The sequence below is a fragment of the Xiphophorus maculatus genome, chromosome 9 (genome assembly GCF_002775205.1).
Source record: "Xiphophorus maculatus strain JP 163 A chromosome 9, X_maculatus-5.0-male, whole genome shotgun sequence".
In the NCBI taxonomy this organism is placed as follows: Eukaryota; Metazoa; Chordata; class Actinopteri; order Cyprinodontiformes; family Poeciliidae; genus Xiphophorus; species Xiphophorus maculatus.
The window spans coordinates 8,156,188-8,174,824 of NC_036451.1; the positions used below are offsets into that span (position 1 = coordinate 8,156,188).

At 35.2% G+C, this 18,637-nt stretch overlaps 1 non-coding gene across 1 annotated transcript; it reads right to left on the reverse strand.

Annotated features, from left to right (window-relative positions):
- Positions 1–5,435: 5,435 nt before the first annotated feature.
- Positions 5,436–5,509, reverse strand: trnai-aau. The gene has a single exon. It is a non-coding gene; the product is annotated as a tRNA-Ile (tRNA).
- Between the last annotated feature and the right edge of the window lie 13,128 nt (positions 5,510–18,637).

Sequence of the window (18,637 nt, forward strand, 5' to 3'; positions counted from 1 at the left end):
CTGACGTTAGATAAAATTAAATATTTGTCAAATGGTGTAAAACTTGTAAACGGTAGCAAAAATAAAACTAGGGCTGCAGCAAGAGGTACACATTTCAGCGAGACAGCAACTTCAACCATTGGGGCGGTATAGATCAAACCATTTTCATATGTTAGAATGGTATAGTCAAAGTCCAGGCATAAATCCTAGTCAAAACGTGAAAATTACTCTCCACTCAAACTGACTGAGTTGCAAGAAAAATTTTAGTTTTTAAATAGTTTAAACACAAAATCCAGTCTGGTAAGGAGAGATCAACAACCTGACAACCATTCTTAAAATGTTTGTAGAATAATTGAGGTTTCCATGTGGCTTTTTAAATTAGTAAAACAAATTGTATTGCTTTCTTTTAGCTACCTAATGTCCAGGCAATACTTTTAGAAAAAAAGTATTGCCACTTTAAGTGGCAAGTATTTAGCACATATTAAGTGGTTGTGTTAGGTGAATAGACTCTTGAGCTTTACATGTTATGTCATTCCCTCATAAAAAGGAATAGCTCTCCAGGTAAAACGCATACCTGGAGTGTTGATTTGATTCTTTCAAATATGTTTGAGAAACCCTTTAAACTCCCATGGCAGCCATTCGGGAGTGCAAAACCCTTGGTCTCACCAAGCGCTGTTTTTTCCACACAGCTCCTTCCTGGAGCTGCAGTCTGAAAACCAAGCTGCCGCCTCCCAGAGCACCCGGCCTCCATGATTCCCCCAATCTTCTCATTGAGACTAGTGGCTGCAGCAATTGACAAACATCTGGTGGAACTGCGCATCTGATGAGCTTATTGTGTGAACTTTTTCTCAGTGAAATGCTCCTAAGAACAATGCTAAAGGCTTAAAGGAGGATCATTGCTGTGACAACATGCTGAAGGGGGAGCATCGGAAAGAAGAGGAGCTTCTTAAAGAGACAGATTAAATTGCAAAGTTATTTTCTATATTTTGCCATGTTTGATATATCTAGCATTTTTATACCAAGCAAAGGTAACATAGTTAATTTATTGTGCTATAAAATGGCACTATGTGACTGGATAATACATAATACTGTCACTTTAAAATTATTTTCAATCAAGTTATTAGCTTTCCTACTATTCTGTGTCATCACTGTGAATTAATATAGTTTTCTTCTTTACAAGATAAATAGATTTGGGGAAAGGTTTCGGTCTACATTTGTAGCACCTTTACTAAATATCTAACAAAAGAATTCATAAATATAAAAGGCAGAGAAAAAAGTGATGAACAAATAGTTATAAAACTACACAAGCAGAGTCATGACCCCTCTAAGTCAAACACAGAAACACTTTGACTAGTAATAGGGTCTCATTAGTGACTATGGTGGAAAAAAAAAACTCCAAGGGGAGTCTGCTGAATCTGTCTCCCAGAGGGGCCCAGTTTATCATGTGGGGGCTAGAAAAGCAGTGACAAAATTCTCTTGAGTCCTCAGATTAGAGCAAGGTACAACTGGGTGATCAGAGGAACCGCTGGGTATGATTGGGGACAATAGGCACCGTATCCACTGACATTTTCTGGAACAAAATTATTAAAAGCCTTACAGATATAGAACAATGGGTTCCACTAAATGCTAAATATACCTGTAAGTCATTGTTGCAGGAGCTTGAACACTGTGGTGGTATTAGGGTATTGTGGGATCTTGGTTCTTTTATTTAAATTTAGGTCCATGGATTCAAGGTTTATGTACTAAAGAAATAAAGTTAGAGAAAACAACCCTGGGGTCTGGCAAACTGACTAGACCCAGAAAGAAAATCTTGCTTTTCTCATTCCAATTTCTCTCTAAGAAAGTTAATATGTTGCTTGGCAAATTATAACCTCTTCTGTGCAAGTCAATAAACTGGCTTCACAAAGTCTAATATGTAATTCTTGTTACAGTACTCACAAATAACTATGGATTCTGTTTGATCACCCTGAAACTGATAGTTAGCTGATCTTTGGAGACATTGCCACTTGGGATGGCTAATAGTACTTTTCTGTTTTCTTCCAGATGTTTCTGATTTTTGGTTTTCAATTCAAAGAATTGGAGATTATATTTGCTCAGCAGCCTATAATGTGTTGCCTTTATTCAAGCAAAGTATCTCATTCTTCTGAACAAAATTGGAAGCATTTTGGAATCTAGTAAAAAACTATTTGACGTGCACAAAAATGATATCTGCCTAAAACCTGATTTATCTGGTTTATGATGTGTGTCTTCTATTATTTTGAACAAAACTGTTTATCGAAAAAATTGGACCAAAACAAGTAACAGAAAATAATAAAAGATAACATAATAAATTGCAACATTTTATTTACAACTTTTAGCCGTAGTCGCATAAGCAGAAGAAATAAATATGATGACATTGAATGAGAAATGTATGAATATGAATTGCATTTTGCTCTGCTGACCTTGAATATTGAGAGTGATGTCCTGGAGGCAGTCTGACAGTTTAAGCCAAGGCGGAGCTTTTTGTTGATACCCTACTGATGACTCATATTTCACTGCCGGATATTTTAAATTATGAGCAACAGTAATTCTCATTATGGTTGTTCTTTTCCCTACAATGTCAAGAATTCAGAACCAGTCCAACAAGTAAGCTCACTTTTAAGATAGAAACTTTGTTTAAGGTCACATGTATAAGATACTAAATATTAAGATAATTATGACTGGTTCAAGCAGTGGCTTTGGCCCTAATTTAAAATATTCACTATTATTTCCAATTAGTCTGTATTTGAATCTTGTTGGAATACCTAATAAAGTCAGCTGCTCAGTGCATGTGTTGACTCCCTACAACAACAAAAAACACCACTTTCTACAAGGCCACATATTCACCCCCTCATACTACTCTGCTTGACTTTCAGATGTTTCAGAATTTCTGTAGGAATTAGTGTGTTTTTGCAAGATGACAGAATTGGACAAAGTGCTTATTATAATGTGCTAGCACTCAGGTAACTGGCACATATTATAATTCATATTTCGTCATAATGTATCTTCACTCTTGTATCTTTTTTGTACCATCTTGCTGCAGCCAGAAAATCTTCAGAGGAGAGAAATAATAATGGCAATGCAGGGGACTTGGTCCTCAAAGTCTATCGCACCTTGGCCTTATGTGGAACTTCTATATCTCAACAGATTAAACAGCTTAAATTAGACTGTGCCTTCACTGGCTGCAGCCAGGCTTCCCCAGGGAGTAGAAGTGGAACGACTAGCTTTACTCTGGAGCAGGGAGTGTGGCAACAGGTCTCTCTGGGCAGCCCATTATATGTCCTGCAATGCCGGATGGGTGGGCCCCAGTGTGCTCTCGGATCTATGGTTTCTGTTGTATGATTAGCTCCACAGAGGCCTCCATGGCTGAGTTTCCTCAGGACTTCAGCCAACGAGTAAGGTAAACTATTGAACTAAGAAAGGATATATATATATATATATATATATATATATATATATATATATATATATATATATATATATATATATATATATATATATATATATATATATGTATATATACTGTATATAGCCACTACAATACAGTAATGAAAACCTTTAGTTTTACTATAGAAGTACATCAATTTTAACCCATTGTCATGGTATACTGTTTTTATTGAATAAGCACAAGAAAATAAGTAATCACAAAATGGATTTATATAAAAGTGACAATAGAAGCAGTCATTATATGTAAGACCTAGAAAGCACCTCAAACAAAATCTTTGTTTCTAACTTCAAAAAAGTGTATTTTTGCAACAGTATTCAGATTCTTAATGATTTATATATTTTTGTCAGCAGCATGAAAAATAGTGCATGATATTTAACTAGAGTGCACGATAATTAATGTGCACAAACTTTTTACTTTTTGTTTAAAAACCTCTGGAGAATTTTTTTTGGAACGCATAGGCGGTGAAAAACATTTCACTGTATAACTTGAACTGAATAAACACAGAGCGACTAAAGAACAGTCCTGTGAAATGTATGTTTCACAGCCCCCAAAGCACCACAGACAATAGGAAGAGCATTAATTAATCTATTTAATATTCTTATCCCCATATGAGTGGAACAGCTGCTGACATCCAGCCAGTGCATTTTTATTGATTATAGTACAGAAACATTTCTGTATTCCCCTGAAACCAAAGGCAATTACTCTGTGTAAACCACATCCAGCTGTATGCCTTTCACTTGTAAATGGTTTTGCCCAACATGCCGTCTAGCTGTAGGGCCCATGGCTGATATTTCCCTTAAGATTCCTGTTCAGTTTTTCCAAGATTCCACATTTAACAAACATCCCCAAGGAGGGTAAGTGGTGCAAACTGATAGGGAACAAAAAATGAATTGAAGACATGAAAAAATATGAATGCAGAACAGTTAAATTTATTATGTTTATTTTCAGCATAATAATGACTGGATGCCCCAGAGTTTGAAAAGATGTTTTAGGTATCTCATCAGTTTTAGGAGAAAACCAAATATGTATGCAGCACAGAGCAATGTTATTTTTCTCATGGTGCGGTTTTTCATACAGAAGAGGCTTTTGCTGAGTTTCTTCGATCATTTTGATTATCTGGGGTCTTTGGAATTAATTGCAAGTGATTTTCCATATCAAACACCTGTTACCATAAATAATGCATGCAGAACATTCATTACTTCAGGTTAGAAATATATCCATTGCTCTGTGGATTTTTTTTTATAGATTTCAGCATGATTATGAACTAAACATTCAAATGTATTTGTTCACATTTAAATTGTTAGCATCATTCATTGATTGACTACATTTATCTTTTTACATATTTATAGCAATGTAACAAGATTGCAATTCCCTTTTTTTTTATAATCACCACAGTGTTCAACATCATATTGTGTACTTCACAAGGAAAATGTGAACTAGCTCTGGAATGCTTTAACCAACCACATAATGGTTTTTATTTTTTGGCAGAATGCAGGTAACGTAGTCTCCCAGCACTTAGAGGTAAGCAAGGGAAACTTACTCCACTCTACGTTCATTCAAGAAGAAACAGACCTCCTCAGAGCAAAACTGACAGAAAATATATATTTTTTTCATTTTAGTAGTTCATGGGCACTCTGTTCCTCTCTAGTGCTGCCCTGGGTAACTGCCCATTTAGCCCATATCTGTCTGGCTCATTAGGCTTCTATTACACATAGAAAGGTGATAAATTTAAGATCAATAAAAAAACCCATCCATCTTCTTCCGCTGAAGCTGCAACCCGGGGTCAGGTTGCAGCTTCAGAAGGGATGCCCAGACTTCCCTCTCCCCAGCTACTTGTTCCAGCTCCTCCAGGGGAATCACAAGGCATTCCCAGACCAGCGTGTACTGGGTCTTCCCCAGGGTGGGACACGTCTGGAACACCTCAAGAGGGAGTCACCTCAACTGGCTCTTGTGAAGGAGCAGCAGCTCTACTCTGAGTTAATATTTTAATTGGCCAGTATGGGGATTGAACCCATGACCTTGGCTTTATTAGAACCACGCTCTGACCAGCTGAGCTAACCAGCCATACATAATGTTGAGTTTTCATCTATATAAGAAAAACTTACATGATCTTGCCACAATGAAGATTTGAGAAAAGAGTTAATATTCAAAATTCATATGCATAATGGTTTACTTTAAAGCCTTGTGCTATTTTTAAGTGTTGATTTTCTAAAGAGTTAAAATTTTAATTGGCCAGTATTAGTATTGAACCCATGAGCTTGGCATTACAGTCACCACACTGACTAGCTGAGCTAACCAGCCATACATAACTTTGAGTTTTCATCCGTTTAAGAAAAACTTACATGAACTTCACAAAAGCAGTGATATTCTAATGTTTTTCAAAATCAATATGCACAATGGTTTAATTTAAAGCCTCCTGCTATTTTGAAGTGTTGATTTTCTGAAAGACTTTATGTTTCAGTTGGCCAGTATGGGGATTGAACCCATGATAAGCACCGCACTCAGACCAGCTGAGCTAACCGGACATGCATAATGTTGATTTTTCATCGATATATGAAAAACTTATATGATCTTACCACAATGAAGATTTGACAAAATGCTAATATTCTAATGTTTTTCAAAATCAATATGCATGATGGTTTAATTTAAAACCTTCTGCTATTTTGAAGTGTTGATTTTCTAAAGAACACCAACCCTGTAAATTCTAGACACTAACAGGTACCATAGAATTGCACAAAAATCGGTGAGGGACGGCGGAGTCCCAGAGCAAAATTCCGTGAGAGGTGTACGGAGCCTAGTGCCGGAAGAAAAACGGCGAGTGACTGAGGGTCACTGCGCGTAACACAAACCCTGTAAATTCTAGACACTAACAGGTACCATAGAATTGCACAAAACTCCGTGAGGGACGGCAGAGTCCCTGCTCGAAATTCCGTGAAAGAGGTGTACGGAGCCTTGTGCCAGGAGCCCATTAAAATGCTGTCTACTGTACATCGTTTTTAAACTGTGTGATTGTGAGCGTGAGTGGGAATAAAAATAGCAATAGGTATTTTGTTCCATATAACACAGTAGGAGTGTAACAGGTAAACCTTCTATGGATACAAACTTGACTGAAAACCCACTTGTTTAGGATTGTATTTGAAATGTAATCAATTACAAATTTATTGATGGAACCTGACTTAATGTCATGTTTTGATTGTTGATTCTATGTTGCATTGTGTTTCTGTGTTCGATATGATGTAAAGCACTTTGAAATGCCTTGCTGCTGAAATGTGCTATACAAATAAAATTTTATTTGATTTTAAAGAGATTTTAATTGGCCAGTATTGGGATTGAACCCATGAGTTGGCATTACAAGCACCTCACCGACCAGCTGAGCTAACCAGCTATACATAACTTTGAGTTTTCATCGATTTAAGAAAAACTTACATGATCTTGCCACAATGACGATTTGAAAAATGCTAATATTCTTATGTTTTTCAAAATCAATATACATAATGATTTAATTTAAAGCCTTCTGCTATTTTTAAACCTAATTAGGATTTTTATTTGTTTGGCTAATCTCTCAAAACAATTTATCTGCTATGCAATCATTCATAAAATGTGGAGTAATTTAAATCCAGAACAAATCTTTATCAATTCAAAACAAAAGCACAATTAAACATGAAGTTTAGTAGCAGCTTTTAAAGGGATAAGGTTTTGTAGAATTTTCCACCTTTTAAGAGCCTCAGTATCTTCTTCCACATTCAGCATCATTTACAGTATTGAAAAACCTCCAATTAAAATGAGAAGTTTATCAATTACACACGAAGTCCTGCAGTGCAAACATATCGGACAACCTTGCTATATTGATTCCTCCCTGTGAACCCATACAGATGGTGCCTCCGGACTCCCTTATGCCTCCAACTGACATAGCTTTGAAAACTGCTCTAATTATTCAGTCTACATATGACCTTAGACCAAAAATCAGCACCATGGGGATTGATTAGGAACTTCTCAGATGATTGCATTGGCCCAGGTGGTGTTTATGCTGAACTGTTAGCACTGATTTATCAGTAACAAACCAGAAATCAAAACATATAGACTGTTTGTAATTGAGCAAATAAGGAGCACAATGGGATCTTTATCTTTTGGGAGTCTAGCTTCACTGTATGTATTGGTGTCACTGATAGTAACTCAGGTTTGTTTTTATTTAACTTCCAGCAATTAGAGTGAAATTTTTTTCTAGGCTGCTGTTGTTTAAGGGAAACAAGAAGAATGCACTGAAAAGATGTTTAATCAATGTGAGAAGGAGGCACAGAGACAGAGGGGAAAAAAACAGAGGAAAATGCCAGAAGATAAAAAAGGATAATGGTGACCTAAAATAATCAATGCTCTAACGATCAGTTGTTTGAAGTCCATACCCAGACATAAAGGTCTCATACATCTTTTAATGCATCTAGTTAAAAAAAACTTTGGACATTTTAGGGTTTTGTTGTGCCATCTTGTGGCTAAAAGAAAAACATCACTACCCCAAATCATTGTTCAGCTTTGAATTTTGGTGAACTTTAGCACCCCACAGGAAAAAAAAGAGTTGTCAGCAATATTACACATTTAAAAGTCAATAATATCTCTTTTTAAAAATATATATATTTGGGCTTATTTCAACTATTCAGGCAGTAAAGATGAATGGAAAACTTTGATAGAAATATATTTTTTTAAATGCTAACTCAGTGACATTTAATGTCTTTTAATTATTTTATAACTAAAGGTTATAACTTTAGTTATAACCTTTAGTTATAAAGGTTAAACTGCATTTCAGTTTAGTAAACTGAAATGCAATTCTTCTCAGTTATGTGCATATTTTCAAAATAGCTTTGTGACTTTTTCTTCAGCTGCATGGTGTTGCAGTTCTGTTTTTTTTATTTTGAAATATACTCTGTGTAATGGATTTATTAGCAAATTATACTAAGGAAATGGGTTTTACTTATTCAATTTAAGTACCCTGACAAGCAAATAAGATAAGATCTTAGCAAAACATGATATTAGATGAAAAGGTTAAGTGGGTGAAATTATGTTTTTCCTCCATGTAATTGTGTGAAATTTAACTGTTGACTTTTAATTTGGAATTATAAGTAAGAATGTCCTAGAAGAAACAACTAAAAAATAATGACTTTGAAAATAAAAATATTTTAATTTTAAGTAGACTGCTTTAAGTAGGCTGCTCAAAATACTTAAAAACAAATACATGACTATTTGTTCTACCAAGCCATGATCCGAGAGTAACAGGAGAAAAATAGAAAAACTAGAAGAAAACTAAAAGGGTGTGTGTGAGCAAAGCAGTTTACAAACCTATCACAGTCACACCAGTTCTGCCATGAGAAATTGAAAAAATTTGCCACAAATTATTGAGGGAAACCTAAACTATAGTTTAAATGTGATCCAAGTGTTACAGCTTAGAGGCAATACTGCAAAATGTTAAGGACTTTAAAGGAAACATCAGACTTTGAAGACAGCAAAGACAGCATATATATACACACACATTCTCATTTTTGCCACATCCCCCCGACCCCCCTCGAGTTAGCCCTAACCCCCCCTTAGCCCCCCAACTTTAAAAGTTTAGCTCCGCCACTGGTTGTATTATGTTTTAGCCTGTATGCAGTAAGATTTAGCTGATCAAAACTATAAAAATGCTTTACCTACTTTCAGCCACCTGATGGCAGTATAAGCACAGTACAAAACAAGTAAAAATCTGCATGACGCAATTGTGCTACTTTCTTTTGGGAAAAGAAGTGTAAAACAATATTAGAAATGTTGACATTTAAAGTCAATAGATTACAACTTTTTAATTTAGGGTACTCTGATATTCTTAATCTGTAATCTTTTGCTGACTTTTTTTCAGCTTCTTGTCAATAAATATTAGGGTTGTGAAGTTCAATGTGAAAAAGACGCATCACTTCAAATAAGTTAAAGTACATTTTATGGGCACCAAATTAATTCATGAAAGACATGTCAAATACATGATAATTTCCTTTTTAATGCACATGGCATATGATCTAATTATTTGTCACATATTTTTAAATGTAAAAATGTTTAATGCTTTAGAACAAAATATTTCTCCATATGTACAGTTTGCTCTGGCTCTGTTAGGTCATAGTGTTATTTATAATAATTCTAAAATATATTTATTTAGAAAAAGACTATTAATTATTATGAATCTAGTGATTGTGATTGACTGCAAAATCCATAGCAATAAATATAAATGGGGTAAAAACCTAAATACAACCCATTCATGTCAGTTTATTTACAAAGTTTCTAGCTTTTTTGGTACCTGCTGACCAACAAGTATTTTTTTGTTTTTAAATTTTGCAAATAAAAAAATCCCCAAAAAGTGAGAAAACATGTTATGTAATCACTATTCTAGGAAAAGTGACTGCACTAATGTCCGTATCACACTGAGATTCTTAGCAGGTGTTGTTTAAACCTGATGCTCTAATCCTGCATGTTCATGGAAATAGCTAGTTAACAAATTCTGACGTCATTTGTAAGAAACACACAGGAATTATAATGGCTAATTAAAGAAATTGAAATGACCCAGTGTGAGTAGCTTCATAATGCATGTACAGTCACGTCTGACCCACAATTTATAACTGCAAAATGTTACGTTACCTGATAAATAACAGGTGCTGCCATTACTTGGAATGAGTTGGCATTTCATATGTGTCACGAAGACTAAGTAACAAACACTTAGTTGTCCAGTAGTTTTGAATGGGGCTGCAAATGATACCCACATAATATGGATGTTGAAGAGGGTGTTTTCATCACCCAAAAGACTTAAAAAATTGCTTAAAACTATTTTCATATACAGCACTTTCAGTCTGCGTGTAGTGAGTCAGAGTTTTGATCAGAAATCCAGGTAATCATCATGCAGTGATATGCTTTGATGCCTACGAAGATTCTGTATTAACACTTTGTTAATACAGAACAAAGTGTACAGTATATTTATGTTTTTAAATGTGCATTCAGGTCCTTGCAAGATGACAGATGTTGAACTCACCCAGTGTCCATCTGAACATATGGCATATTTCAAATACAGGTGAGGCTGAAAAAAAAGAGAAAATGAAAAAACGGTGTTATGGTTAGAGGCGCTTTGACTAGTTTCTTTTGTTGTTTGTAAAAAAAAATGTTAAAAAAGAGAGAGAGTTAGGAGTATAGAATTCCATATATGACTGTTAGGGTTTATAATGACTTTTAACAAAATGTTTATTTTTGTTTTTCAGCCATGGTGTTGTATAAGAAAAGACATGCCATACATATATGGACATAGAGTTTGTGTGCATATCTGCAATTGTATCTGTAGCTAAAAAGCAAGCAACTTCATAACAGAACAAGGTATAGCAACAGACTTCAGGAGGTAATGGTAGCTTAAAATATATTCTGTTGCTGACTATTTCCTTGTCAAGATTTTTGTGCGACTAGTTGAACTTTGCAATGCAGAAATGGCACTATGATAGATGGGTACATAAAAAAGAAGCTCCCCATTTTATTGTAGAAGCTTACTTGTTTGTTGATAAACTACTGTTAGTCTATTTTATTATTTAAAAGTGTAGTACGTTATGCCAGCAGAGGGCGCTCAGTGCCGTATGCACCAGTTGCTGACAATCTAGCCGGCAGAAGAAGTTGGCCATCACTACGCAGCCATTGCAGCGTTCTGTGTTTTCTGTTTTACAGGTAAGCTGGGTGGTAAATAATATATAAATGACAGATAACTGTAACGATGTCTCATAAGTACCTCGTGGCAGGAAGGAGGACAAGCTAGAGTGAAATCACACGTTGAAGAATTTATGAAGATGTTTTGCTGCACTGAGGTGAAACTGTGGGCCTGGTGGTGCGAGGCAGTCACGGTGTCGGGCCGCAGAAACGTTTTATGTTTTCGTAAGCTAAACGGCAGAAGCTAACTATCGAAATGCTCGTGGCACCAGTAAAAGCACGAGTTTATGACTGTAACCTGCCTTAAATAGAGTAAATGTGTTATGTAATGAGGTGATTGTATAAAATAGACTGCTGAGGTAAATTTGAAGCCAAATTTAGCATTAGGCTAGGACAATGGACCTTACCAAGCTTCGCCCACAACCGACCCACGTGACCGCAAGTCTCACAAACAAAGCCTCGCGGCAAGTTGTTTCTATGTAAACATGACTCGATTAGTGCATCATTTCTACCGGATTTTCACAATATATCAGCTACTACAATAGACAGAGGAACTAACAAGTTTATGTCATCATCTGGGAGGAGGTTACTGGTTTCTCAGTCACAAGCTGGTTGCAAATCTGAGGCCAGCAGGTGTCAGTCAGTTATGGTAGATCTGACATTTGGTTTGATGACCTCAATATGAGAAGTTACAGACTGATAGCAGGAACCAAAGAGCTCTGTAAAGGTAAAGGCAAATCTTCTGAGGGTGGGATATAATTAATTTAATTTCACATTATTATCACGGTAGAAGCCATTTGTTTGTTAAAATTTTATGAAATATATTTGTTCTATCTGGTGTTTGTTGTGAATGACGTATACTCACAAAGGGAAACAAAGGTAAAATAACCCAAACAAGTGATCAACTCAAAACCACTCTTACCTTGTGACTCTCTCTCTCTCTTTGTAGTTTAAGCACACCTGTTACTTGTTACAACCGCCTGCTCCCCGCAAGATGAGCAAAGATTACGTTAAAAACATAACATTCAGCCCGTTACGATATCAAGTTTCCAGGCTTGATATTTATTTCTCGATTATTAATCAGCGCTTCCCTGAACACAGCGATGGTTGATTGACTAGCTGTACTTGGTGCTAACGTGGCTAACACGAGTAACAGTTTAGTCCTAAGCCTTTTCTGCTAAAATAAAATCTTTAGTGTATGTCAGATACAGACACATTGGATATTGATCTGTTTAGCTAACGTAAGACTGTGTAGCAGACAGGCTTCAAGGTGTAAAAGTTGTATCAGTGCTGCCATTATGCTGTACTTAGCTAACGGGAAGCGTGTGTTTGTGAGACGGCCACGCATGTGACCACGTAGAATGGGCATCAACCAATAAAAAGCGGCCCCTGTGGTAAGGTCCATGGTGCACAGCGGTTCAGTTCTTGTGCTAACTCAGTTAATCGGATGTGATTAAAGCCTGTATTTTCCCTTCAGCTATTTTTGGTTTAAAGCTGCACTAAATTTTCCATATATTTTTTCTAGTTATTTTTTTTTAATTATTGATTTTATTAAGATGCAATATAATAGAAATATGTTAAGGAAATTCATTTAAAATGGAATTTAGGGGCGTGCCGTGGTGGCGTAGTGGTTAGCGCGACCCGTATTTGGAGGCCTTGTGTCCTCGACGCGGCCGTCGCGAGTTCGACTCCCGGACCCGATGACATTTGCCGCATGTCTTCCCCTCTTTCCTTCCCCGTTTCCTATCAGCCTACTGTCATATAAGGGACACTAGAGCCCACAAAAGACCCCTGGAGGGGTAAAAAAAAAAAAAAAAATGGAATTAAATACAATTCATAAGTGATTTAAAATTATTTAAAACTGGTTAAACAATTCAAAGCATTAAAATGGTAATCAGAATTTATTATGGTAGTAGTTTATGTAAGAAAGATATATTTTGGTGACTTAGTCAGTTAATGAATGGGATATATATGGAAATAAAACTGTAGAAATATACAGACAGTAATGTAGCTGGTTATAAGAAACTGCTGTTTCACTATTGAGTTTTACAGTGCAACTGTATTGTGCTATTGTTATGGTTAAGCAAAAGAAGTTGTCCAGTGGTTGATGAAGCAGTTTCAGAGACAACAGACCGAGTAGCTTCTGTGACCTGCTGTGTTTTCTATTTTACAGTTTATGCAAAATGTTGTACCAGAGATGAGTTGGTCCATCATTTTCAGCAGTGTAACAAAGACAGAAGTAGGCAGAAAGAGAAGGGAGGAAGACATGCAGTGGAGTAAAACTAAAAATTCAGAGAAATTGAGCAAAGTTGTCCAGTCGTTCTGGTCTAGAATCACATGCGCCCGGGTGACTGATGTCCATGCAACGAATATATGAACATCTGAATATATGAACAATGAACATCTGTGAGACAAGTTAGAAAAAATTATAAATTGCATAATCTTTTAATTTTTCTAACTTGTCTAAAAGATGTTCATTGCTGATTTTTTTTTTGTGTAAAATTGTACATGTTGAGATTTGGGATTATACCAAAATAATCCAAGATCTTATATTACCTAGTTTGGTATATTTGACAAAAAAAAAAAAAACACAAAAATAACCCAGTCTGCTTTTGTTTGTTAATGAAATAAAATCAGGTTGTTTTACATTTGTGTTTTTACTTGTACGTATAAGATGTGAGCAGGTAACTAATTTAAATGTGAAATCACAAAATTAATTTATTGGCCACATATTCTTAAAGGGCTTAAATGGTAAATTCTGAAATGAGCTGATATAATAGAAACACTTGAGACTTCCTGCAAGCACAATACAAGCAAATTTTGCAACAAGTATGAATTTAAGCTTTCACATTACAGCACTGTTGTTTTAACATGTTAGCAGTATTTAGTTGTCATCAGTCTGAGAGGAAAAAAGTCAATCTATATAATGCTCAATGATAAAATAAATGAGTTGATAGCATTTACTGCTGACAATGGTGATAACCATTTGCTAAATAAACACCAGCTCATCAGACATCTTATCTTTTGCTTAGTAGGTCATAAAGACATCATTTCCTCTCTTGATGAAGGGAAAAGAAAGACTTGCTACTTTGGGGGGATTGAAATAAACTGCAGAGGGAAATGAAAAAGATGTGAAAAAGTAGCTACTTTTTGGATAAAAGCTACTTACGAATAAATCCATGTTTATCAAGGTTTAGACGCCCTCACATGGGTTTACATGCCCTTACATTTTCTCATGGGCCTAGCTGGAGGCATGGTGCAGGATAAGATCTTTTTTTCTTAGCACTGTTATTACTGGAAACATGACTTTTTTTCTACTTGCCTTATCTATAATCAGAAGTTATCTTGATTAAATGCATCAAATTCCACTTCCTAATTTCATTTTTTTGACACTCCTTTAGAAGTTCTTTTAGATGTAACATGTTTGATTAGGAGAAATTAATAATTGTAAATGGCAATAGTGTTAGTAATTTTGATATTATTTAGAAACAGTGCTGGAAAAAACAGTTCTTGTAACAGAATTTGACCACTTTCTATCCCACACATTTTGTAATGCAGCCAATTTTCTCTGGCATTATGCTGTGATGCTTGGAATAACTATACTTCTTGAGATGCTGAAAGCGTTTTTCTTAACTGAAATCCCTGAAATTCTCTTCAGTCATTCAATATCCATTTCATTAAATTGAATAGTTTACTTAAAGATCTATTTACTGTTTTCCAGGGATCTGACTTCATTTATTATGACTCTAATGGGATCTACAAGAAGAAAAAGAAGTAAGCATAATACAGGTACTTTGCTCTGTGTCTTTTCTTTATCACTGAACCTCATTGTCAGTTCAGCTTTCTTCCCAAGGCTTCAGAAATGTCTGCTGATGAAAATCCGTGAGAATATGGGTCATAGGTTGTTCAACCTTGACAACTAGGACACTTATTCATACTAATAGATTCTAATGTGTCAAATTAATGTGCAATTATTGCACTGCTTGGATTTTTCAAAATTATAGACATTTTCTGTATAGGAAACTTATCTTTACATTAAGATTAGAATGTTCAGTTTTATTTTATTTTATATCAATAAAATACTCATTAAATTATTTAGAATATATTACTTTGTCCATTAATACATGTACTGTATTTGCAGCAAACTATTGTTGTTTTGTTATTTTAAGGCATATTATCTCTGATCACTGTTTTTCTTGATTCACTTAGAAAAGTTTGAAAAAGGAACAGTACTTGAAATATGGGGTATGTACATGCCTTCTTTTTGGTTCCTATTGGTGTTACTGACCTCAGCACATAATGTGACACTGTACCATAGTGTGGTCTTGTGGAAACCACAATGCAGATCAAAGTAATAAACATTGATCTGGCAACAAAATTGGAATCCAATAATTCCACTTCTGTTGGGATGTGTGCTTTGTAACTGGTGGTGGAGAGTTCCCAAACAAAACAACTTAATCAAATATAGAAACCTGTTTAAAGTATGAATGACGTTGCAGTTTCTTAAAATAAAGAACATGGCAGCATATCCAAAGTTTGAAACATATTATCTAGGCAAACAAGATTTCCATGAAGCTTTACAAAAGAAGCAGGAAGCTTTCATTAAAACTGTACAAGTTAGTAAATGTAAAAAAGACCACACAGCTGTGTAATGGCTGAAGAGTTTTGAGTGTGCATGAATACATCATGACTAAACCTGGGTCACGAAACACAGCAGTATGAGAGACACAGCAACAAATTAGAAAATGAGGTGTTGCATTATTCTAGTACAATGTCATTAAAACGAATCACAAAATGCTCGTTGCAAGATTCTTACCTTAACTAAGTATCATATGTGTCAGAAGAAAATAGGTCTCATGGATCACATTTCCTTTCAGATCTCGTGAAGTGCCACGTTTTGCTTCATCACGTACCTGGAAAGGAAATAGATCTTAAATGCAGTGTCAAAATATAATGAGCCAATTTGGTGTGAAGTTGTAAATGTGAGTGTGACACAGGTCATGACATCACTGGTGCCATGACACATACCACCAGCAAAAACAGTGCTGCTTCATCCATTGAGACACATGTCCTCCTTAAGCAGATTTTATCCCTGACTGAAAATTTCTAAAAGGCACAAAACTGTTCCATGGGAATGTATACACTTAGTATCTGATGTTATCAGCTTTAGATTTCTGTATAAAGAAATAATTTCTGGATTTCATCTTTTTTTTATTTAGCAAAGAGTAACAAAAGAAATCTATGTGAATTTGTATCATTCATTGTTTATCTTGTACTGGTGGGCATTCCACTCTACATGTCTTATATGTCAAACTTAATACTGTTTTGCTAGGGAAAAAAAACAACAAAAAAAACATTGGGTTAATTCTAAGGAGAAAGTGGTGGGAAACAGCTGAAATAAAGTAAAAACAAAAATAAGGCTGATCTAAACAAAGACAGAGACTACAGAATAAGCAAATCTCAAAACAACCCAGGACTTAAAATGCTGTATTTTATTAAAAATGTTAGCCACTAGAACTCAAAGGTGTTTAAATATGGCCCTTTTCTCAAATCCTCAATCAGCTCTTTTGTTTTAGGAATGACTTGCCACCACAGTAATTAAAATGGCTTGAAACAGCATGTACTATTCAAGTAGTGTAGAGCCTTACATTTTAACCACAACCTCTCACAATTTAAATTAGTTCTGAATATACAGATATGCTCTTTTCACATGTACAGCACAGTTTATTTTAAATCCATATTGCATAAAAGTTTTATCTGTAATTCTGTTATCTAACTGCTTTTGGATAATGTTTTACTATTGTGCTTCTCAGCCTTAACGAGATATTAGGGACTTTTCACTTCTCATCTGATTTAAAAAAAAGAAACATCTTAAAAACTGGAAACTCTTAGAAAGGCAAAAATCTCAACATTGAGCACATGCCAGAATTTTAAAATCCCATTTTTAAAAATAAACTTGAACCTAACGGATTTAAAAAAAAAATGTTTCTGGGAACCAGTAAGGCTTCTTTCAATGATTGATATTTAGATGAAATTTTTTTTCTCTTGCGTTTAAACCAAATCCACATCTTAAGGTGGATTTGGTTTTGGAACACAGAGAACAAGCACTTTAATTAACTGTTAATTCACCTTCAGAACTGGTTTTTGTGATTTGTGAGAAGAAAAAAAAGCAAATAGCTTGGACCCAAATGCTGAAAAAACCCCCCAAAACAAACTGACTTTGAAATTAAGATATAGGAATTCTGCAATCAGAGAAAACATGTCACTCAAGTTAAATGTGTGTTCCTGGAGGAAAATACACTTTTTAAATTATCCTCATCTTTTTATTTCAACCCTCTGTTTTTTTTAATGCCTTTGATATCTCTCACATTTTTAGATGTGTCCAACTGTAAATTACATAAGTTGTGCTATTGTGTTCATTTCACCAAAGTCTAACTCTGTGTGTGCATGTCTGGAAACTGAGGGAGAGAGTGGCTGATGGACAAGGATGCTTGTGTGTAGGCAGCTCTTCTGTATGCCTGTGTGTGTGCATGTAATTTTATATAACACTTGGTTATCTCTTCCTTGGTAGAAATCATCGTTCTTCTGCCAGAGTGCCTCCTCTGCAGTCCTCACAGTTCTTTGCAGATCATATCTTTCTACATCACAATAACATTAATGTTCACCGTCTCTTCAATCTACGCAGTGATATGCCCAGTGCTTGACGTTTGCCACCTTATCTGTTTTAGGACCAAACAAATAAGGTGCAAACAAGATTGTTTTCTTTGTGCATATGCAATATTGCCTTGGACACCAAGGCTGATGAATGATGCTGTGAGATGATTTGGTTGCTGTTGGTAACCAATCACTTAGAGCCAGTTGTGCATGAATACATCATGGATACTGTATTGCATAAAATCTTTTGCACTGAGGCATAAATTACCATCTGCTGTATTTAGTTGTATAAGATTTAGAATTTGTATTGGTATGCTGTGTGTAAATAACTAAGCATGCAATAATAACTATATAGACAAAATCAAAAGTTTATAATATTGTAAAAATGTATAATATTTTATTCTTTTACACACCCTCTTTCAAGGATGTAACAACCTTGCATGTTCTTGAGGAAGCTAGGCAAGATTGACACAAATCAACAGACCAAGCATTTGACTTCTAATCAGATTACAAAAAAACCTATTACAAAAAAAAAACATGCTCAGCACTCAATATCACAATTTAATTCAATACAGTAAAGGACTTATCCCAAAATAACAACTTTGCAAGAACTTTCAGCTGCTAATGGAGATGACTAAGATGAGGGATAGAAACTGGTGGTTCTTGGGATGCAGAAATATTTCCTATTATGACTTTGGAAAGGGCATTGCAGGATACTCTTCAATCATTCCAAAGGCAGTGTTTCCAATTTAGTAAATTTGTTGCTGAATTAGTAACAAATCTAAGTCTTTAAAGTAGGCTATTTACAACCTCATGGAGCTCTGTAATGTTAAAATACGGTGATCCTACTGT